Source organism: Lepisma saccharinum, chromosome 2, assembly GCF_977018435.1.
Source record: "Lepisma saccharinum chromosome 2, izLepSacc3.1, whole genome shotgun sequence".
In the NCBI taxonomy this organism is placed as follows: domain Eukaryota; kingdom Metazoa; phylum Arthropoda; class Insecta; order Zygentoma; family Lepismatidae; genus Lepisma; species Lepisma saccharinum.
In genome coordinates, this window is record NC_139230.1 from 134,558,917 (window position 1) to 134,583,518 (window position 24,602).

The window sequence follows — 24,602 nt, forward strand, 5'->3', positions numbered from 1 at the left end:
TTCACCATATCATCACTCATTCTCTTCATCATGAATAGACAAAAGTGACAGAAAAGTGATACTAAACAAAAATACATTTGTTTTTTTGTTTAAGTGATCTTGCAGGATGGCAACTTTAGGACCATGGTAATATTCAAGTATAATTCCCAGTTTTAAAGGCGAATTTTCCAAAAATTCAAGGGTACATGCAGATAGATGTTCTCTCTCTCTTTCAATCCTAGATATTAGTACCGTCTCTCTCCACCCACACACAGATATAGTAACAATATAAAGGGTCTGAGTCATTCCAATGGATCCAAAAATTCTAATTCAATTAAATGGTGTACATACTTAAAAAAATATTTAATTTATGGTGCAGAGTTTACGTTTGCCATTTAACATACTAAGACTCGAAATGCATCTACAAACATAAATCGCAAATGTTACGGCATATACTAATCTATGAAAGATTGCTAATTGTATAAAAATTTCAAACTCAATTTAACATCAACTTCGAGATATTTTATCTTGCAATAATCTTCCATCTGTCAGATAGATTGTTCTGCAAAGGATACTAACAAAGTAAACAGATTGAGAGAATTCTGTTCTATTTTCCACGCAGCTTTCTTTTCCTTCTTTGATAAAAATAAAGCTGAACTGTGAAAAACGTGCCTCAGTGAATTTATAGACATGTATAAATTCAATGGAATTTTGATTCACAAAAGTTGCTATTTTCACGTGCACAGAGAAAAATCCATGCAGAATTAGAATTGGAAATGGTCGGGGAAAAAATGGCTTTCTGCAGCTTTTTTCACAAAAGTGTGTCAAATCAATGAAAATACAGGAGTTGGCAGTATTTTTCCTGTTTCATTGTTTTCGTTTAGCTCCCTACTGTAAAGTGGACACTCATTTCATAATATAAAATACAATTTACAATATGAAATTCGTAGATAGACATAAACATGGTTGAAACGGTTCCTACCGAGTGTTATCTTCATATTTTGGTTGGCTTATTAAATAAATCTATGTAATATAAACATATTCATGTAATTAGAGTAGTTTTGTATGTTTTTTCTTTAATATAACCTAATAGTATGATCAGTAAGATACTATTTACAATGTTTGAATTTGTTATACGAACACGTACATGAAGCAAAAAAGAAAATACTGCTCTACCTTTAGAAAGTCTAGTATCAAATCTCTTTACATTAAATTTTGTGTTCAGTAAAATATGTATATTTGTATTCTGGCTTTCCAGTACATCATGCATAATTTGGATAAATGGCTGCTAAACCTGGTCACAGAGCAACTAGTGGTGTATTTTCGCTGCTTGTTGCAAAATTCTCAATATTTGTGAGACCTCAGCCCAGTAAATTTATTTCTTACAAGTCGATGCCCTGATCCCAACAATTTCACTGATAAATACATTTCTGATCTTTAAAGTTTATATGGAAATTAATATGCACCCTTAATTAATATTTATATATCAACTCTGGCATAATCATGGTTCAATTATGTATAGACTTGCTGTAAAATATAAAATTAGATTTAAATTTGTTGTCAATCCCTGGGAGCAATGGATTTTTGCGGCCCAGCAGTTGAAAAACACTGGCACTAAAACTGAAGCAGAAGCAAATAAGACTGGTCGCAAATGTCAAGCAAAAAAATCCTATTTTACAACTCTGGACTGCACCTACAGATTGAAATGAGATCCGAGGCACTCTGACCACTGAGGTTCGATCTTCTTGTTACAAGGCAACATTAATAATTTATTCCACTCCAGAGGCCCATTCGTGATTATAAAAGGAAACTTCTATCAAAAAGCTGGCCTTTTTACAACAATAGTACTAGCAATTTGTTCTCTGTGATTTACAGGCTAAATTAAATCTTAATGTCTGATGATGTAGCTAACAATCTTGTTAAGTTTAGAGAATATTCAGACCAAAGCAACACATGACAGTGGGGGGCCATGACAACTGACATGGGCCCCTTCAGTCTGTAAGCAAACATCCACCATGCATGCACAAGCAAGACCGAGGTGAAATGATGTGCACCATTGAAGGAGATTTCAGACTGAAGTCACAGATGACGAGCGACACAGTCTCATTCAGTATAAAGCAAAACATTCACCGTGCATACCATTGAGAAAACAGTGTAGTCCGAGCAACATGCAAGTGACATGTTTAGGTCGTTGTCACACTTTGTTTTAAAAGGTTGAATGGTTTACTGAGAGTCTGCTTCCAAGTGACTGACACATGTCACTTGTTGCTTTGATCTGAAAGTTCCCTGAGAAAATAGTACAGGCCAAGTAACAAGTGACACTTGCTTCGGGGTCATTGGATGTCAATTCATCCAGGTCATGTCACCCACCATCCCCAATTTTGACTAAATTCAGTATACTTATACAATTTTTAATGCTGATTACAAAAACAATATTTTTTAGATTGGTCTAGGGGTTCAGAAGTTAACGCATTTTCTAGAATCTCCGTGTACGCCACTTGCAGATCCACTTTGAATGACACGCATTAGGTTATAAATGATGGTATCTTCCCTCAGGTTTGTCGTAGAAACTTCAAGTTTCTTTTCTTTTGTTAAAAATGGTGTAAGCTTTCATTCAAATAAGGTTTCAGATGGATGTATTAATAACCATGTATTTTTATGTATAGTTCCATGTAATTTTTAGAAGACTAAATTACTTACTTCAAAAGCGAATTTCGTGCAATACCCCCCCCCCCCCTTCAATTTCCCACCAATTTTATATGTGGGTAGCTCGGAGTGTGTACTAATGCCTGATGGAAGAATTGGAATGGGCGGTTCAGAGACAGGGTGATAAAAAACCTGAGGGAAAATACCATCATTTATAACCTATTGTGTGTTATTCAAGGTGGAGCCGCAAGTGGCGTACACAGAGATTTTAAAGAGCACGCCAAGTTACAGGCTTGGTCACATGACAAGTGGAGTTGCTGTTCATTTGTTAGAAATTGCAGAGGTAGAAAGCCAGCAAGTTGTTTGTTGCAGTTCTTCAAATGTGTGGAAATGTATGTATAAGAACATTTGCTATGTGATTTCTGTGGTGAAACACAAGTGTTTAAAATGTGGAAAAGCAACGTGTTCTCGGTTATATCTACTGATCGTATTTGGCACTGCAGTCGAAGTGCAGTTTGAAAGATTTACACTTCCAGTCAACACCTTCAAGACCACACTGCAAGATTATTCTCGAAGTATACTCGCTTCAAGTATGGTCTTGCATCTTTTGGACACGGCCTGATACTCTCTTTGAATATTCCATAATTCATCTATTAATGTTAAATTTCAAGGGTACATATTAATTAATGTTTAAAGTTGAAAAAATAGGATGATATCTGCGAGAAAAATTGATGGGATCGGAGCATCAACTTTGAAAATACGACAGTTTCCAGTGATTCTTCCATTTCTAGTACATTCAGCCACATGTGATAGATATTGAAATAATCTAATGTGTGTCTATTCAGCCGACATCAGCGTTACTATTAATACCATGTTCCTGGGTGGATCACAGTTGTAACTTTATGCACACAAAATATGCCTGTTATGGCATGCAAGACCTTTTAACACATATTTTGACTTTGTATTTGCTAAACAAGCTGTGATTGATCAATAGTTCCAAAGTTATTGAACCTTGCAGTTAGCTACAATACTTATTGATCAAATATGGGTCACAATTTTTGTTGTGCACCACCTTCTTCCACAGGCTATAGCTTTAGAACTATTTCTCAGAGGAACCTAATATCCAAGACTTTCTGAAATTGGTCTGACAAGGAATGACCCATATAATTTCTTTACTGATATTTAAATGTAGTTGCGGTAGCTCAGTCATTAAGGCGTCTGACTACCATGTGAGAGATCCGGGTTCGATCACCGGCGGGGGAGAACCAGGAATTTTTCCACCTGTTCAAGCAGCTCCGGTACCCACCCAGATTCGTATAAAGTTGGTACCTAGAGAAAACTCAGGGGGGGGGGGGTAAAGGCAGCCAGGGGCATGGTGCTGATCACATCACCTCCACCTTCGGCTGTGATCAAGAAATTGTGGGGACCTAACCTCACACCCCCTATACGCCATCATGGCATGGTGCATAACACAGGGGAGCACTTTACTTTACTGATATTTAAAAACTGTTTAAGCTATGTATATGATGCATCATATCTGGTTGAAAATATATGTAACTTTTTGAATTTGGTATTGCCTAGCCTTTTTATATAAATAAAGTTTACTATAAGTTGTCTTACTTCTGTGTACATGGACATCTCCAGGATATTTTCGAGGGGGGTGGGCAGGAATATTTTTACCCCTCAAAAAACAGTATTTCAGTCTGAAATTATCATGTTTCTTCAATGAATTTATAATAAATAACATGAATTACCGTGACTGAAATGAAATTATGTGTGAAATATGTAGTTTTTAAGTGGACAGTCATTTTCCTTGGCTCCTTTCGGATGTCCATATCTGTGTATGTAAATTACAGTGGCACATTCTCCAATTACCACGATTACAGCTAGTAAACCAACTTTTTTCATATTGTATTTCATTTAAAGTATGGTTTATTGGTCATTATATATTCTGCAAGCTACGAAAACAAGCTTCTAAACCAGAATTTAAGTAAATTATTTACAAAAACTTAAAAACTGGTCTCCATCACACCCTTCTGATGACCAGGTTTCCTCCCAGATTGTAGGTAAGGGAGACGAAAAGAAAGTAGGAGAGTAGTTATTTAAAAACATGAGGCTTCAGGGTGCTTGGCAGAGACAATGTTGTTATGTGAAGGGAAATTTATCGTGCTACAGGGAAACCTATGTCCAATTGTAGGTAAAGATTGAATTTTATGAAAAATTTAAAAAAAGCAGAAAATTTTAAGTTGTTGGATTTCCATTTTCTTTTATTTACTTGCATGCCTTCATTAGTGTTTTTCTTCTATTACATATATTACATCTATTACATAGGCCTATATCTGGTACACTAGATCAAATTTTCAGAAACCTGTGTGTTACTGTATAAAAAGCAGGGTACCAGTTAGATATAGTGAAAACACATTTAACTCCGAATAATTTACATTTGTACTTACCTTATATGCATAGCGGAACATTTTTCAACTTGGGATTATGTTTTTTTTTCACTGAAAAAAGTGTAATTTTTCAGATTACAAGTATTTATTGGTCGTTGCTAATTCTCTTTCTTTACACACAATATGGCGGGCAAATCTTGACTCACGTTGTTTATCGTCAGCTCATATGCAGTGTTTCCAAACTTATGAACCGAAAAATGCCGCACAAACTATTCACAAAAGGTTTTTAAGCGAAAATTGATCCACAAACCATTCATGGAAGGTTAAGTTAGGTTCAGTTAGGTTAGGCAAAAATAGAAAATTAAATTGGGGGAAAAAACCGCTCACACGTCATCTTGTAAAACTGCAGTGTGGTTGCTACACTAACACTTATTAACCGAAAAAAGATAGTTTTTAGGCTAACACTGATCCACAAACCATTCACAGAAGGTTAGGTTAGGTTCAGTTCGGTTAGGCAAAAATAGAAAATTAAATTGGAAAAAAAAACTCGCTCATACGTCATCTTGTAAAACGACTGCGTGGTTGCTACACTGACAGGGGGTTACATATTCGAATGCACGGAACATTTGATTCACGTAGTCGACGGTAATGGTGGCACGAGCTATCGTGCAACGGAGATACATTAATGTCAAAAATGACATTATTTACCGGCCGAATAAGTTGCACGAATTGAAAGAACACTATTCCCAGCTTCCAAAAGTCCACAGGAACTCAATTCCGTAAGTACTTTCCCATCATTTCTCCTGTAAATTTGAAGAATTCTGTTTTCACTATATCTAACTGTTACCAAAAGCAGAATTTATACTAGCATTAACATGAACTCATTTCCTAAAGTATATATTTTGGTCCTTTTCATCATGGACGTAATGGCATTTTAACTTTGTGTTCTGTAATTTATCATCAAATTCTAAACAGGGTCATTCCATGTGAAAATGCTTAAAGAACTAAACCTGACCCACCTAACTACGAAAGTATGAGTGCAAAATGTGCAATTTTTTCAACACCTTTAAATTGCAGGATTTTGGCAATCATGGCACCTGTAGAAGCTTATTGAACAAAATCTTCAAACATTTTGATACACGAATGACTGGTGTCAAGCACATGGGGCCGTTTACCCACCATACCCCTCCTGAATTACATTGACATTTATATTAATCGACAGATTTTGATGTTTTGCATAATATAAAATTAGTTGCAGCGTGCGGAAAACACAAATAACTGAGATATTCGATCATAAAGTATGACCAGCAAAAGCAAAAACCTGCCATTTTGGAGTGCTTCCGCCGCTTGTTATTATTAAAACCCTTTGTATGCACACTCAAATAGCAAAAGAACAAGTCGATAATAACTATTGGTACCAAACCTAACCTAACTATGTAAAATTATACTTGCTGTTGTAGAATGTCGTTTTGGGTGCTAGATTCAATTGCGCAAAACTTTCAGGCTCTTATTGGTAAAGAAACACTTTATTTCACAGTGGCACATTTTCGCGAGCTAAAATCAACTGAAAACGTTCACAAACAACAAAATATTCATATACCATGCAAAACCTTTCACATTCTATAGAGGGTGTACACAGGGTCAAGGGTGCCAAACTCCACAGTATGTGTTAACAGACGTAAATCGAAATCGAACCATGTAAAAATTACGTACGTAGCATGATGAAATCGCAATAAAACAAAAGGAACTTGGGCCCCAAAATCATTATAAATTGGGTATTTATGAAAAAATGTGGGGGTTATACGGATATATAACTGCCTCACATAACACACTCATATCAACATGTTTCAAGAAGCTTGCACTAAAATATCATTAACTATTTAATGTAAAAAAAACAGTGCATTAATTACAACCCCTCACAGAAGAGGTTTATTGAGAAATATTAATCTGGCTAGGTCTAACATTGCATTTAGAGGGGTGTAGGGGTAAATTTACAGCCAAAGTAACTGTAAATTGGGCATTTGTGAAAAAATGTGGGGTTTGTGCTGATAAATCACTGCCTCGCAGTACATACCCATATTAACATGTTGCATATTGCTGGAATCTTGCACTAAACGATCATTACGCCAATGCTAAGGTTTCTCTTACAGACATTTCTTTCGTCACAGCTCCTCTTCCATTTTTCAGTATCATAATTTTATACTCTAGTTATTGCATTATTGATTCAACTGTCTTGTCTACTCACTTTCGGCGAGTTTGTATCTTGCAGTTTTCAATATAATTTTATACTCCAGTTATTGCATTATTATCATTATTGATTCAACTGTCTACTAACTTTCGGGAGTTTGTAAAAGGATTTCACCTGAAAATGATATCAATCCGACAAATTATTCACACACTTCTTTATAATTAACATATATTCAATTGATATACAGAATAAGACAACAACAAACAACACGCTACGGTATCTGATCTTCATTTGTTTACATGACGATTGCGCGAGGCCCCTTAATTAGGATTTCATCATCACTTCCGGTGCTAGTCCTGTCCTATGTGGAAAAAGAAATTTCGCGGACGGGAGGAAGGGGTTTGGAAACAACCCGATGAACAAGATAATACGTTCGGTGGAATGATTCGTTCCTTCTCGAACGACTCATCCCTACTACTGTGCAGTGTGCACTTTAGTCATGGAGGACTTCTCACTATTGGTTTGCGAATGAACCGTTTGGAGGGAAGCTGCCCAATGAACCGGATTACCCGTTCATGTTGGAGCGTTTCGTTCGTTCGCGAACGACTCATCTCTACTACTAGGTCCAAAGAGAATAGTCTGTGAGCAAATCAAACAATATGTTGGAGCGTCACGCACGTGACAGTTCCGTGAACCTGCAAACCAATTATTATTGCTATGAGGAAGGAAATTACATTTTATATTTCAAGTAGAATAACTTCTGTTATTTCTGCAAGCGATAGTGTTTCCAGATTGAGCTTATTACGTGTTCTGCGTTTGGCAACTGAATGCTGAGTATTATCAGGTAGGTAGGCCTATTGTGCTGGTGAATTCACAGTTGAAAATATGTCGGGTATATTTGCGGTAAAATGTCGTTAAAGTTAACTAACCCTTGGCCTTATATTTGTCTTCTGGGCATGAGTTTACAATACCGGACCACTCTCCAATTTCTATAAGATTTTGCCTACTTGATAATTTCGGTGTCCTGATGACGTATCGGGGTACTACTTTACTATACCGGAGACACTTATCAATGATTTATTTCGCAATTTTTTACATTGATAACGTACTATTCTGCGTTGCAGAACATTTCTTTAGGTGAAATAATGGAGTTCTAACGAAAATAATGTATATTTCTTACATACTATAACCCCACAAACCATCACGGGGACGAGGTATGACTACTAGGTTAGGTTAGGCCTGTTAGGTTGGTTAGGTTCCATTAGCACTCCTTTCGTTCAATTTAGCATATACGGACAACATCGGAATTACAAATTCCACGGCATCTTCCACACCCGGCAACAACTTCACGATGCCTCCTCAACAAATCATGTTGTAGCAGCAGCGATAGCGCGTATTGTGCTCTCGTGCAGAAATCAAATGGCAGGAGCAGCAATAGCGCGTCAGAAATAGATTTTCGTAGAAAACCACATGCATTCGCATTAAAATGGATCAAAACTACATTCCCGAACATCAACAATGCTACAGAAAATGATTTGCATAAGTACTTTCTCCTGTATATTTGAAGAAATCAGTCTCCGGTATAGTAAAGTGTTACCCGTATCTGTAGTTCATATTTGGCGCACTTGTTAAAGTTGTACATTTACGTGTAGAACTTGTAAAATGACATTGCAGTTTACCACGATTCGGAACCATCTTTCTTTCGCAATTCGCTAATGGTCTTCCTTTACGCACAACAATCATGCTGACGTCAGACAAGGAATGCCTACAAGGTTAGGTTAGGTTACATTAGCATAAATACAAAGAAAAATTAATTTTTTAGCTAAGAGAACCATACCTTGTCTTGCCTGTTGATTTTCTCATGTTGGGGAAATGACGTCGATTGTTCTTATGGTAGGGTTACGTTACGTTAAGAAAACAGTTTATTTCGTTTCTTTTCTCGATTTCCATATCTGACCGCCAATTATTACATGCAGATTCGTGATTAGGAGGTCTCAATTAGTGAGTAGGCAAAATTTCATGGCAATTGGAGAGTGGTCCGGTATTGTAAACTCGTTCCGTCTTCTGCAGTAAAGACACAAACGTAATCGTGTCTCAGCTATGGGGCTGTACAAAAGGGCAGAAAGGATAATATTGGACAGTCTCGTATGTATGATTATGTGTGCATCCAATATTACAGTAAGCAATTTACCGATCACCATGTATATTCACTGTGGTGTAAGGGATAATCATTTCAGAAAGTTCGGAAATGTAAACTCATCTCCCATAACGTGTGTGAAGAATGTCACGTTTTGCCACAATAGTAGGGCCTGGATCATGTGTGTTTTGTGTGTAATTGTTTCTTTGATCTCTTTCATAATTACAAAATTCATCCTTACCATCATGATTCGACAAAAGTATTTGAGATGTAAACTACACTAAAACACACATAAAGTCATCTTTATTCACTCTGTTTTCTATAATGTGAAATGAAATAATTAAAACTGAAACCTCAGTAGGCAGAGAGTTGGGCCCAAGTTAATTTTGTTCTATTGTAATTTCATCATGGTACGGATGCAATTTTAACATGGTTCGATTTTGATTTACTCGTGTCAACACATACTGTGGAGTTTTAGTGATTACTTAAGATTTTGTTTAATATATGCATTTGTAGTTAGGTTTGGCAGGCCAGGTTCTCTTGGCATTCAAATATAGTCCCTAAATGCGTTCTACAAAGGTTCCGATTTAGGTCTATATTAATTCCCACTAGTCGACGATTCTTACAGTCGCTTGTCCATGGGAAGCATGCATGCTTGTGTAAGGTGATTTTTAGTGGGTTTTTTTTTCAACATAAATAACTATTTTTAAAAGTCCAAAGAGGATTCATTGCTTGCCAGAATTCTACGATAATTAGTTTTCCTGCTGGGAAAATTTGAAAAAATCATAAAACAATCTGAACCATTACCGAGAGCTGTTCCATTCCATTAAAATCATAGGTTGCACAAGAAAATCATACATACCATACAAATTGAACTAGTGTGTTATCTTTGTACAGGACAGAATGTGTGGTAGATATATTTAGATGGAGTGATTATCTTCACTGGATTTTAACCTGTGAATGATCAGTTATCAAGATTTCATTGTTTATGATAATTTTCAACTCTTTGAAATGTGTTATTGCAAAGTAAAGTATGTCTCTTATCTTACCGTCAAGTGGAACAGCAGGAAGGCTTTGCGCAATTGAATATAGCATCCAACACAACATTCCACAACAGCTGATGATTTATATTGTTAGGTTTGGAACTGATAGTTATTTTCCACTTGTTCTTTTGCTATTTCAGTGTGCATGCAAACTTTTACTTATAAAAAGTGGTGAAAGTACTCCAAAATAGTATGTTTTTACTTACGCGTGCATACTTTGTGATCAAATATCTCAGTTTCTGTGGTTTTTTCATGCTAGATTCAATTTTATATTATTATAAACATTGAAATCTGTCGATTAAGAAAAAATTCAACATGTTTCTCAAGGGGTACAGTGAGTCAACGGCCCCTTGACAACTTGACTTTGCCTACATGGATGTGTGCATGCTTTACTTTTTTTTATGTGTAACAAGTGTATGGCAGTGTGCATTTATTTTTGTTTTGGCAGCAACTACTTTTTCTTCTGCACACCATGCAATTCAAAAAATACTACAAGGTGCTGGTTCTTCTAATATGTCACATGATGCAAGTATGAAGGTGTATTAAGTTTCTAAATGCTTTTGTTGTTAGGTTAGGCATGTCAGATTGAATTCTTACCACATTAAAATTATTTCTGGTAATAACTTTGTGGTATGGTTCAGGTAATTGCTTTTGCTGGTGAAATTAGTCCTGGCCATATTAAATTACACTAGTTAGATGCCACTTTTAAATCCAGTTGTGGCCATTAATATCATTATCATTAATTTGTGGTATTTCTCCATGGGCCCCAGTAAGCATATTAATAATATTTACATACCTACTCTTTATTTTTATTCCAATGAGAGTTTCCCATTGTTGTTAGCATCAGTGTCTCAATGCACCAAGGTTCTGTTAACCCTCCGTATACCTGCAACCCACGAGAAAATGGAACAATTGCATGGTATATGAATGTCTGTCATTGTTTTTAGCTTGCTGAGATGAGTTATGACTGAACAATTAGCTATTTTATGTGATAATATTTGTGATGTGACATTTGCCAACTTGAGTGTTGTGCATAAAATGTAACTACGTTTGAATGTTATGTCATAATAAGAAATAGGAAATTTATTGGAAAACGTGTTGCATATTTTTATGTTGCTTCACTGTATTTAATAATAGGATCATCATATTTGTCGTTTAGGTTCATTAGTATCAGTATTTTAACGTTTACCACACTGTCACATTAGTGATCCAGTCTTCTGATGTTGTGCTTATCTTTAGGGTAAAGCTCTGAATCATGCTCACAAGGCTTAAAGTATCACATTGTTCCACTATTTTTCAAATCTCCAAATTGAAGTGTTAGGTTTGATGCTGATAATAGTTTAATGTTATTTTTCAAGGCTTCATAAAACACGTGCCCCTTGACATATTCAGCCCTACAGCAATGCTGGGGAAGCACATATTTTCAGGGCCTCAGGCTTTGTAAAACATGAAAATCTGCACATTAAATTTTAAAAAGTTAAAATTTTATCAGTAACACCCCATCCACTCCCAGACATTTGATTGTGCAAAGTAGTTTTCTCCATAGCAAATGGAAGGTTTGCAGGGTTTCTACTGCATGACAAAGAGGCAACTTCTTATGATTCATCATCTTGTAATAAGTGGATTGGCCTCTGTTCCAATTTCCAAACTAATTAAGGTGCATACACGTTATTTACATGTTTTGATTTCTATTTATGTCTGTTGAGACATACTTCATAGTCGTACTGATTACTTATTGCATGGTTTATAGGAAATACTTTTTCTCTTATGGACATATGCAATTTTTTGTTTGCAAACAGCCATTCATTTACTACCGTCTTGGATATGGACTTATGCTGCCAACTATGTCACATATACGTCATACAGCAAACTGTATAACATCTATTTGTGCGTTAGTCATTAGGTTGTCAGTTCAATACTCTTAGCATTAAAATAATGCCCATTTTGAACAGCTGATCATGTAATATCTGGAGTCAAGGATGAAATCCATTTTGATCTTTGCATGAAAATCTTTCAGAATAGCATGTCTGGGATAACTGTGAATAAAAATGGTAACAGTTTGATATAGGGAAAACACATTTCTTCAATTTTACAAGAGAAAGTACTTACAGAACTGAGTTCCTGTTGACTTTTGAAAGGTCGCGGAAGTGTTTTCTCCCTTCGTTCAATTTATTCGGCCGGTAAATCATGTATTTTTTGACATTAATGTGTCTCCAATGCACAAAAACCCTTGCCTCCATTACCTTCGACTACGTGAACCAAATGTCCCATGCGTGACGTAACCCCGGTCAGTGTTTCCAACTACGCCATTGATTTGCCAGAACATGACAATTTTAACTGTTTGCCTAACCTAACCTTGCTGTGCATGGTTCGTGGGAATATTTATGAATGGTTTGTGTATTTAATAATGGTTTGTGGGGCTATCTGTGCATGGTTTGTGGGGATTTCGAACCTGGAAAAAAAATACAAAGTCAGTAACATGAAAGTAGGAACTTTTCGGTGATGATTTGGAAACATTGCGCACTGATGATAGACAATGCTAGTCAAAATTTGCCCACCATATTGTGTGTAACACAAGCAAAAATGGAACAAACAATAATTATTCGGTATGTGGAAAATTGAAGCTATTTTCGTGAAAAAAGCTAAATCCCACCTTAGAGAATGTTTTGGGATGCATACTAGGTAATTACGAATGAAAAAATGATGAAACGAATGAGTGAAATGTGTTTTCCCTATATCAAACTGGTACCCAAAAAATTGTTGCACTCTGCAAAGCTCGAATGCATGCATAAGCTACTTTTAAAATCTGAATTTCTGTGGTAAATAATAGTTATTGAAGCTTTCATCTGTGCTAATTGGTTTTCCAGTATTCTAGAACATTTAATAATAATGTAATGTAATATAATAATGTAATGCATGCACAGAATTGCTAAACATTTTGACCATTACCAGCTGCCAATTCAGACTAAACAAATTTAGTAGTGTTGTGTTATTTATGGAGGAGAATATTGATACTCATTTCATGGTTTCTAAACTCAATTTGAGGATTTTTTTTTTACCTTGACATAATGAACAAAGAAATTTTTCAATGAAATAGAAAATGCAAATGAATAATATCGATTGAATTAAATATTTTACAAACATGCTCTGTAAAGAAACATAAGTGACACATATGTAAATTAGGCAAGTGTACAAAAAGTTTCGAGCATGATCATAGAGATCCTTTGGATTTAATTCCAGTGTGTTTAGTTGTTCATATTTGGCCCTCATTATACCTTTGTTTTAATTTTTTGTGCAGAGTTTTAGAGAGATGTAAGACTGTCATTAGCTTATCATGTAAAAGTTAAACTTCTGTATAGTTATTCAGAAAGATATGCAGACACAAATTGTATAATCACTATTCATGTTCATTATCCCAATTTACCAACAATGGCATACGAGCAAAAAATAAGAAGTATACAAGGGTCGTTCACTGTTGACTGAGACTTCTATATCTAGGAGGAAGCTGAAGAGCACTACAAGTACCAAACTATGAGAGATTTTCATAGTATTTTATTCCCCCTGAGCATTCAGGCCACATTGCCTTTGTTTTGGACATTCCCTGATTTCTAGTAGGACAAATTTTTGTCATCCATTTTAAATTTCTTCCCTTTCGTATGCTAGGTGCTCAAACAAATCTGATAATCACTGAGGGCTAAGTCGGTGCTGTAAGGGCATGGGGTAAAACCTCTCAGTGCATTTTGGTGAGAGTTCTCGGCTCTTATGTTGACCATGTGGGGATGGGCATTGTCATGGTGGAGAATGACATTTTCAGACAACGTCCCCAGTCTTTTCTTGCAAATGACATTCAATGCAATGATGCTAGGCATTAAGACTAACCCTTTCACCAAAATCTCTAAAGGAATAATACCTTGCATGTCTCAGTTGGGAAAACGTTCATGCTGTACATTCCTCAGCAACTATTGTTCTTTGCTAAACTGCTGACATCATTTGTACACTCTTGCCTGTGAAAGTGTTTGTTCCCTATACTATGACTTTCAATATTCTCAAGATTTCAGCTGGCTACACATTCTCCTTCACCAGGAATGTTGTACACTGCTGCTTCACAAATACAGATGCCCTAATTGCTGCCATTTTGCTGACGCTAGTGTGTCTACTACACATGTGCTAACTATACTGGTGTAAATGCATAATGCTCACAAAAGATGCCAGAGATGCACCCCTCTGGCATATTCATCTTTCTCCAGCTATTCACCACTTTTTTATACTCAAATGTGTTGGTCACTGTTAAACAACCCTGGCATATTGATGGTTCTGTTTCAATTCGTCGTTCATATATCACAATATAGTACAGGGTGGGCCAAAAGTCACAAAGGGTATATAACTGTGAATAACTTTTTTATTGATCATTAGTTTCCAATGAGATTTCACAGACTTGAAGACCAAGGATGTTAGATTGTTTACACTTATGTGTGGAATATAATCTCAGGTAGGTGTCTGCCATTATGGGCCTCACAGAAACGGGCCCTGTGTAGCACATGATGCATGACAGGGGTCAACACTTCTGATCCGAGTGCCCATATTTCTGCATGAATATTGTCCTTGAGCTGTTGTAATGTTTGTGGTTTGTTCACGTACACTTTGTCCTTCAGAAAGCCCCAAAGAAAATAATCAAGCGGAGTGAGGTCAGGCAAACGGGAGGGCCAGTTGATGTCAGTGTTTCTCAAGATGTTGCGATGGCCAAAAATGGTGCTCAGAAGCCCAATTGAGGCACGTGCCATGTGTGCTGTGGCCCCATCTTGTTGAAATGACATCTCAGGCATGTTCTCCACTGCAGGATGCACAATAGTGTCAATCATGTTTCAATATTGATCACAATCCACCGTTACTGCATTGGCTTCATCATCTTCAAAGAAGTACGGCCCAATGATTATTTCTGACGTCACACCACACAGTGCACTTCACAGGATGCAGTTCTTGCTCATGCATGGCGTGTGGGTTTTCACTGCCCCAAAACCCACAATTTTGTCTGTTAACAAAGCCATTAAGTGGAAAATGCACTTCGTCACTCATCACCAACCTGTGGATGAAATCATTGTTTTCTGTGGCCAACTCCTGTATTCGAACTGCATATGCGAGTTGCTGACGATAATCTGTGTGTCTTAAGTGTGCACCATTTGGATTTTATAAGGATAGAGATGCAAATCGCTTCTCAGAATTCGCCGAAGTGACGTCCTTGCCAACTCCAGCTGGCCAGAATGTCTTCATGTTGAAGTTCCTGCATCCTCATCAACACTGTCTTGCACTCATTGGATGTTGTCCTCTGAATGGGCTGAACTTGGTCTCCCACGTCGTGGTAAGTCGCTCACTGAACCCTGTTGTCTGAAGCGTTGAATCAAGTGACGGATCATGGATTCTGATGGTCCGGTACTAACGTCGAAATGGTGGCGATATGCTCATTGTGTAAGTTGTAAATGACGTTTAGTGTATTTCCTGGTGCCTCCAAGTATGTGTGAGAACAATTGACGTCTGGTTTTCACAGTAAAGCTCCACAATTTTGGTTCCTTGCTTGGTGCTGAATTTTTCCATGGCCAATCTCCCGTCCTTCGTCTGTCAGAATCTGAAACAAAAGAAAGGAGAAAATAATAAATCACCAAACAAATTATCACGAATTGTACACTTATGGCATGCGCTACACAGAGCCCGTATCTGTGAGGCCTATAATGGCGGACACCTATCTGAGATTATATTCCACACATAGGTGTAAACAATCTCCCATCCTTGGTCTTCATGTCTGTGTAATCTCATTGGAAACTAATTATCAATAAAAAAGTTGTTCACAGTTATAACCCCTTCGTGACTTTTGGCCCACCCTGTATAATATATCCATCTTGGTACTTGTGAATGCCTATTTTGTTTTTTGCACAGTAGGACGTTATTTATCCACATTAATTGGGACTTAAGGTTGTGCGGATAACGATTTTTGTGGATAATCAAACATGTGTTTATTTAACAAAGAAAAGCACGTACAGTACAGGTTTATTTTATACGTATAGTACACAGTATTACATACATATACAGTACAAGAAAACAAAAGACATGAGAAAATTAGAAGACACTCATAATATACGTACAGTACGTCCCACCCGTTCAGCTTAATTGTTGCAGAGTCCGGTACCCAACTTGCCTTCTGCAGGGTTGCCAGTCCATTTAAGAAAAAAACTAAAACACAATATACAATTGAAGAAATTGCTTAAATTTGTTCAAAACTCAATCCTACTTTTTTGAGTGTGGATAATTGACATGCGGATAAACGACGTTCTACTGTATATGTTTGTGTTAATTTTCTATACCAGGGCTTAAATATGATATGTCAGATGTTGCACTCTCGTACATAAGATGGTGTAATTTTATGTGCTGTGTTCTTTTACTTATTTTTGCATTACCGAACATTTTCTTATTTCCAGGTTGCATCATGAACACGATGGATTTGAACAGTGTGTTAGTTCAGTACTTGTTTTCTACTAATTGAAACTAAGGTATATAATAATTTGTTCATTAGAACTCCAAGTATATATATTTTGAGAAGGTGTAATTAATTTCGATGTACTGTGTACCAGTAAATTTTTAGAATTCTAAAAAAATATTACATTTTAAGAACCAAATACTTTTCGATTTATTACAAGAAGATGAACATGTAATTGCCAGAAAGGGATGAGACACAGGACAGTTCTTTCTTAATTTGATTCAAATATACTTTGATCTTGGAAATTTAGTTGTGGTTATGGCACCATTCAATATGGAAGAGTAATTTTCCATTAGTCAGCTTGATGCAGCAACTGTAGAGAGATTACCTAAAATTTCCGTTCAATTTCTTTTGTAGTATTTATTTATATACAGGGGGAAATGTGTTTTGAATGAGTTTTCTTACATTTTTAGCTTGACCAATACTGTATTGATTGAAACACATGGAGGTTGTACTGGTAGGTGTTAGTAGCCATCGTAAGCCATGCTTTCTCACTGTAGGCAGCTTTGGCATGTACACACACATCACTTCAGCATTTGCAAGCTGTAATACATGACTGATAGCAGCTGTACTATCACTCAAAACTGAATCATACAGATGGTGGTAGTGTTGCAAAGTCATTCGGATATATCCTAAACATCCTTTTTTATATATGTTACATACATAGTAGTGATTTTGCCGAGGTTTCAAAAAGAACAACCCGGGTGTGTTTTTCAGGTAACCCCCCCAAAAAAACTGTTAAAATCTGATTTTTTCAGGTTGTTAAAAATATACTTACATTAAATAAGAAATAATTTTTCCCTGGTAGTAATATATCATAATATTCAGTTTGTATTGTTTTAGTTAACTGACTGAAAAACTATTTAATATTTTTGTTAACTTATTCTGTTCTAAAATATTTGTCCACCAGTTTGATTCTACTTTTCCTGAATGGTTTATTAGTTAATGCTGTTGCTATCTGATCAGTTTTCAGGGTTGCACCTTATTACAGGTGAGAACTAATAAAATTTTAACAAGATAAATATCTATGATGCCAGAGGTCCCTGGCTCGAATTCCAGCCTGGGCATGGGTGTTGTTTGCATGTCCCTTTATCAATTTCATAATATCATCACTAATTTTAATCTTCACGATCAACAATGAGGGCCTGTTTCAATGGTTTCTCAGCATGCTTTGATGAGCAAGGATGACTTTCAGAAAGGAATGGGCGGATGAAGCATCTGCTTCTAGCCTTCTTATTGGTAAAATTGGCTTGACACATGCGATGAATTGGGCCTCCCCAATGGTGCAGTGGTAGCGTCGCCGCCTTGTAATCAAGGGGTCCTGGGTTCGATACCCGGTGGAGGCACAAGTGGTTCGGATCCCACTTTAAACTGTAGGTCCAGTCCAGATTAGCCTTACTGTGCATAAAGTGGACTTAAATCAACAAATCAATCCAATACATGCGATGAATTTTTTTATCTGATAAATCATGGATCATTTTTCCTCATCAAAATTTCTGCTCGCAGCAGCACAGTACAAAACTACAAAACTGTCTATGTTTTTGGTGGTTGCATTTACCCCACATGTAGTATACTTCTCTGGTCAGTCTTCTGTTTTTGCAAATTTTTACTTTCTTGAAAACAGACGTTTCGGCTGTAATAACTAATATAGAGTACGCTCGTATTTCCACATACTTTATCCTGGCAACTGCAGTCTTACAGGTCAACGAGGCTCTGGCAACTGACCCTAAAGTCATCACAATCCTTTGTAGGGTTGTTTGATTTCAGATTTTGTTTTTAAGTCCACATTATACACAGTTATGCTAATCCGGAATGGATTTACAGTTTAAAGTGGGATCCGAACCACTTTTTGTCTCCACATGGTGTCGAACCTGGGTCCCCTTGATTACAAGGTGACCACATTACACTCGGCCATCGTGGAGGCTACCATTGTATGGTTGTAAGTTCTCCTGTGTTTTGCTCACAGAAATATGTGTTGAGTGCCCCAGTACAGCCTCAGATTTTACCCTGGGTAAGGAGTTTTTATATTCATGCATGGTGATTTTTATACATTGTCAGGAGCTTTGCTTCGTATAATGTGATGGGTGTAAATAGCCTAATTGCTGATGCATACATAAAATTTAATTTTATTCAATCAATAACATTCTGCCATGAACATCGGTAACATTTTAACAAAATTCATGGCTAGTTATAGTACTACTATGACAAAAACAACTAATAATAATAATGAAAACAATACTAATAACAATCATTATTATTATTAAATGTTGTTGCATTTATATAACAATAATACACTATTCAATAGTCAATGCCAGTTACTATACATGTAATTAAATAGGACCGAAGAGACATCCTGCTAGAAGAATTCACTGCACACACTACATAATTTATTAGTTTTATATTAATGTTAAGGTGAAAACCAAGAAGTGTAATTTGTCAAATTAAAGATAAGCATTTGCGCTACAATATTTGTTTGCAACATTTTGTTCTCAGATGCCTAGATTATTAATAAATTAATGATAAACATAAAATTAATAGTAAAAAATATGATTGTTTTATTAATCCTTGTTAAAATTACCATATTAACTACTTAATGGTTGCTGCTATTGAAAAACATAAGATATCATTAAATATGTAGAAAACATATTAAGCTTTCATTTGAAAATAGAAAAATCGCTGAGATGGAATCGTTTGTTTCAGAGATATAGTTTTTTTTTTTCCAACATCTACTACCATCTTGGATTGCCCGCCATTTCTATTAGCTACCACTTTGATATTGCATCATGTTTTTTTGGTATCCTTACACACCCATATAACTGTGGCATGAAGGAAAATAAGTACCCACAAATTATACAGATTTCTTGATTTTGGCCACTTGGCCCATAGACTATCACAAACAACAAAATCTTCATAAACCCTGCCAGATATTTAACTTTCTCTAGGGTATACAAAGATTTTATTTCAATTCTTCAGCCACACATTTTACACAACAAAAGGAATGAAAATGGTGATAGACAATATGGATGCATCCATATTGGTGCTTGTGCATGCCCATGTCATTTTTGTTGTCTTTTCCCACATATTTTCAATACCATGGCTTCAGTGCATGTCATATTTATCATGCACCATTTGTTTAATTTTTGTTGCTAAGATGCTGATATATATTTTCATGTTCTGTATTTAATAAGTACTCCCTCTGTCCCATAATTATTGTCCGGTACACTGTTGTTTGTTGTCCCATAATAATTGTATGATATTCAAACTGTGACATTGCTGTATGCAGAAGAAGTAAATGAAACACGGGAATGTGTCATACAACGTTATTACTCAAGGATCAGTACAAATTGGCCGATCAAGTATCCAAAAGAACCTAAATAAAAAGTTACCATTTTGGCATACCGGACAATAATTATGGGACAGAGGGAGTATTACTTATTATTCATATCTTCTTTCTTACTTTATTCAACATTTTCTTATTTCCAGGGTGCTAATGAAGAAGAGTTTGGTGCATGTGTTGTAAAGTTTGTGAGTTGGTATGTATTTGCAGAATTTACTCAATGTAGCTCAGGTATGTAAGTGACCTTGTTTATATTTAAAGTTATATGTTTTGCAAAAGGGTGTAAAGAATTTTGTGTTTTCTCAAAATGCTACTTTTTCAAGCTAACATGCTTGTAGATCTTTTACAAGAAGATGGACTTATAATTGCTGCCAAAGGATTAGGTTTAGAGAAAATGTTTACAAGATTGATTAAAATATACTGCAAACCTGAAAATTTGGTTCTAGTTTTGGGAACATCCCATAAGGATAATGAATTTTTCATTAGAGAACTTGATGCAGAAAATGTAAAACCATTACCTAAAATTGTAAGTGAATTAAGAGCTGCTGAGAGAGAGAAATTGTACAAGGAGGGTGGAGTTCTGTTTGTTTCTTCTCCCACGTTTGTTGTTGATATTCTGAAAGGCCGTGTACCACTTACTTTAGTTACTGGAATACTTCTGTATAGAGCACATCATATTCTAGAATCGTACCTAGAAGCTTTTGCAATATGGTTGTACAGGCAGAAGAATAAGCGAGGTTTTGTGAAAGCTTGTTCCAGCTCTCCGCAGTGTTTTACTGTTCGATTTGCTCGGATAGATCCTATTATGAATATACTTTGTGTTGAAAGGATATATTTATGGCCAAATTTCCATTGGACAGTGGTTAGAAGTTTATTGAAGAACACACCAGCTGTTGAAGATGTACAAATAGAGATGACAACTAGCATGCTTCTAATACAAACAGCAGTTTTAGATCTTTTAAATTTCACAGTTGAAGAACTGAAAAGATGTAATCCTACATTGGACACTGATAAGCTTTCTGTTGAAAATTTATTAACCAAATCGTTCCATAAGATTTTGCAGCTGCAGTTGGATCCAATTTGGCATCAGTTAAGTCTGAAAACAAAACAATTGGTGGCTGATTTAAAGACCTTAAATAGTGTTCTAGGTTATTTGACTAAGTGTGATTGTGTGACTTTTTACCTGCGGGTACAGTCTCTGAAAAGTGCGGAATATGCAATGGAGAGTTCTCGCTGGGTAACCTTAGATGCTGCTGAGACTTTATTTGTTCATGCTCACAATAGAATTTTTGGTAGCACTAAACATACCCAAACATTGCATATTGATGTAGCAGATAACAAAGATGGTGATAATGACGAAAGTGAAATTGAACCCAACTTGGAATGCAATCCAAAGTGGCAAGCTTTTTCAAATTTATTGCTCAATATCCAAGATAAGATTGGCAAGCATAAACCAAAATCTAATTTAGTTCTTGTCTTTGCAGAAAATGCAAGTGTGTGCAAGCAATTGATGGATGTGCTCACCCTGGGTTCAAATACAGTTTTAAGACAATTGTATGAGAAAGTTGTTCTCAATAAAATGGAACCAAAAATGAAGATAGGGTCAAAAGCACAAGACAACAATGATGAAAATAGTAGTATGACACTTGCCCTGTCTCAGTTAGTTAAAAATCCTGATGAGAAAGTTGATAAGATCACACCAAAAATTACAAGGAATAAGGAGTTTGGCACATTTGATGGTGATGGCACTGAAATAAAATTCATTAGATCTCCAGGTATTCTTATACAGCCACTGAAGAGTGACAATCCATATCATTTAATGCAGTGCTTGAAGGAGAATCAACCGTCACATGTTGTTATGTATGATACAGACATGGTAGCTGTTAGACAGTTGGAAGTATATTCAAGGCTCTATCCTGAAGTTAATCTCCATACATACTTCATTACATACAAAGGGTCTGTGGAAGATCGTGCATATGATTCAACCTTTCGCCTTGAAAGGGAAGCATTTTTTCATTTGATAAAGGAGAAACAATCCAGGCTAATTCCGGAAAATAGGGATGTTCGAACTGATGGTCATGGAGGTGCACAGTCTGAAGATTCTGCTAAGCAAATGATCATTGTAGACTTGCGAGAATTTTGTAATGAGCTCCCAAGTCTTATTCACCATCGTGGAATAGACCTTGAACCAGTTACGCTACAAATAGGCAATTACATTTTGACTCTGGAGATATGTGTTGAAAGAAAGAGCATAAGTGATTTAATTGGTTCCCTCAATTCAGGCCGTTTGTATAACCAAGCTCAATCAATGACACGGTACTATGCAAAACCAATGCTCTTCATAGAATTTGATCAATATAAACCCTTTGCCTTGCAAGGTCACTATTATGTATCAAATGATATCTCTTCAAATGACGTGGCAGCCAGGCTTCAGTTGTTAACAATGCACTTTCCGAAGCTTCATATTGTGTGGTCTCCATCTCCTTATGCAACTGCAGAATTGTTTGAGGAATTAAAGCAAGGCAGAGAACAGCCTGATTGTATCAAGGCTGCTGCTTTAGGTGCAGAAACACCAATGTATGAGAAGTACAATTCTAATATTCAAGAATTTGTAAGTAATCTACCTGGCATTAACACAGATAATGTTGAAGAACTATTAAATCGGGTCGAGTCTTTAGATGATTTATTGTCGTACTCTAAAGAAGCTTTGGTTGAGCTACTGGGGAATAGTTTGAATGGCAGTGCATTGTGGGATGCTGTACATAAGCCACTGAAACCACAGGAGACTGTTCCAGTTGATCAGCCTAACAAGATAGAAAGAAAAAGAAGTTTGAGAGGCATAGAATCACATACAAAGATGGAACTACTACATAGAATCATGACATCAATTTATTATTTGGAGCTACTGCACCATACTCTCTGATGTGCCAAAGTTGTTGGAAATTTTGCAGCATTGTCATTTAGTTGTTAAGTGATTTAATAAGTTGCATTGAACTTTTACATTTTTTATATGCAAAAATCAAAATATTTGAAATATTGCCAGAAAACTGACAACTCAATAATTTCATGTGACTTTTGTAATCATTTGTGTGATTATACGTATTTCATATTTACTGTGAATGCTGTAACTAGGAGTGTAGCATCAATTTTTCATTTATAAGTTTATTTTCTTCCTGCTTCTGTATTAACTTTTCATATGTACTGTTTTGTTTGGCTGTAAAATCAAAATATATTGTCAGAAGAAATATCAGATTGAATATACTATTTGTTTTTGTTGGCTATGAGTGCTGCATAGATTTCTCTATATAGTATTGACTTAAAATAGTATCCTCAGGTGCAATCTGTATTGAAAATTGTTGACTTAAACAAAAGACTGCATATGTGTTTTTGTCAAAAGTTGTTGTTCAATTATTGTTTACTGTACTTCACCCCATAATTGTTCCATATTGTATGCGTTTTTTTTGCAAGAAAGTGGGGTGTCACTGTAATGTAAAGCTTCTATTTTTTTTAAAAAAAAATAATAATCCAGCTATTATTAGTGATACTTAAAACTCATATGTAAATAAACTCTCTTTGGTGCAAGAGTAGAATGAATGGAATACTAGTGATTGACGTACGTCATTTCTTCATGACAGTTTAGGAAACAATTTATATGGTCTTAGAAAAGTTAATACATTAGTTTTTGATTTGTGCATTGCAGTTGAAATATTGCACTTGAGAAAATTTTTATCCATATGTCACTGGTGAATAGATTGCTGCTCTGTTTGCCTTTCAAGCAGCATAACGAACAGAATTATACCTTCTGACAATTATGTAATGAAAGATTTATACACCAATTTTTGGATTGAAAAAGCAGGATGCGATGATTATTCAGTGCAGTACATTACCTGTAAAATTCTATATGTATGTTACATGACTTATATGTGTGCATATTGTTTAGAAGAGTTGTATATTTCACTTTGTTTCTTGTAGAAAAACATGTATTTGTGCTTCAAAGAGAACATTAAAGGATAGAAATGAAAACTGGTAGCACAAGATACTTGGTACTTTTTTTAGGTTCTAATTTCCCTCCACATCTGACTAGATAACTCATGGTATTGGGTTGTTACTCATAAGACATTAGGTACAGCTGACTGATCAGATTCAGGAGAAGAGCCCTGATGAAAGTGAAGTGACGTAGCAATAGGCGACTCCTCTATTAGGATTGGGGGAGTGCATCCTGAATCAGAAATACGTGCTGGTCTCACTGTACCAGGTGCAGCAATGCAAGTTGTTGCCATATATTCTCTTTGAAATACAATCTAAAATAATGCACAGAATAAACCGTACAAAACTATTCTGGACATTGATAAA

At 35.9% G+C, this 24,602-nt stretch overlaps 1 pseudogene across 1 annotated transcript; it reads left to right on the forward strand.

Annotated features, from left to right (window-relative positions):
• Positions 1 to 7,868: 7,868 nt before the first annotated feature.
• LOC145984505 (DNA repair endonuclease XPF pseudogene) lies at positions 7,869 to 24,270 on the forward strand (annotated as a pseudogene). The gene is made up of 3 exons (XR_014441334.1): positions 7,869 to 8,050; positions 16,854 to 16,925; positions 20,396 to 24,270. The product of XR_014441334.1 is annotated as a DNA repair endonuclease XPF pseudogene (transcript).
• The last annotated feature ends 332 nt before the right edge of the window (positions 24,271 to 24,602 follow it).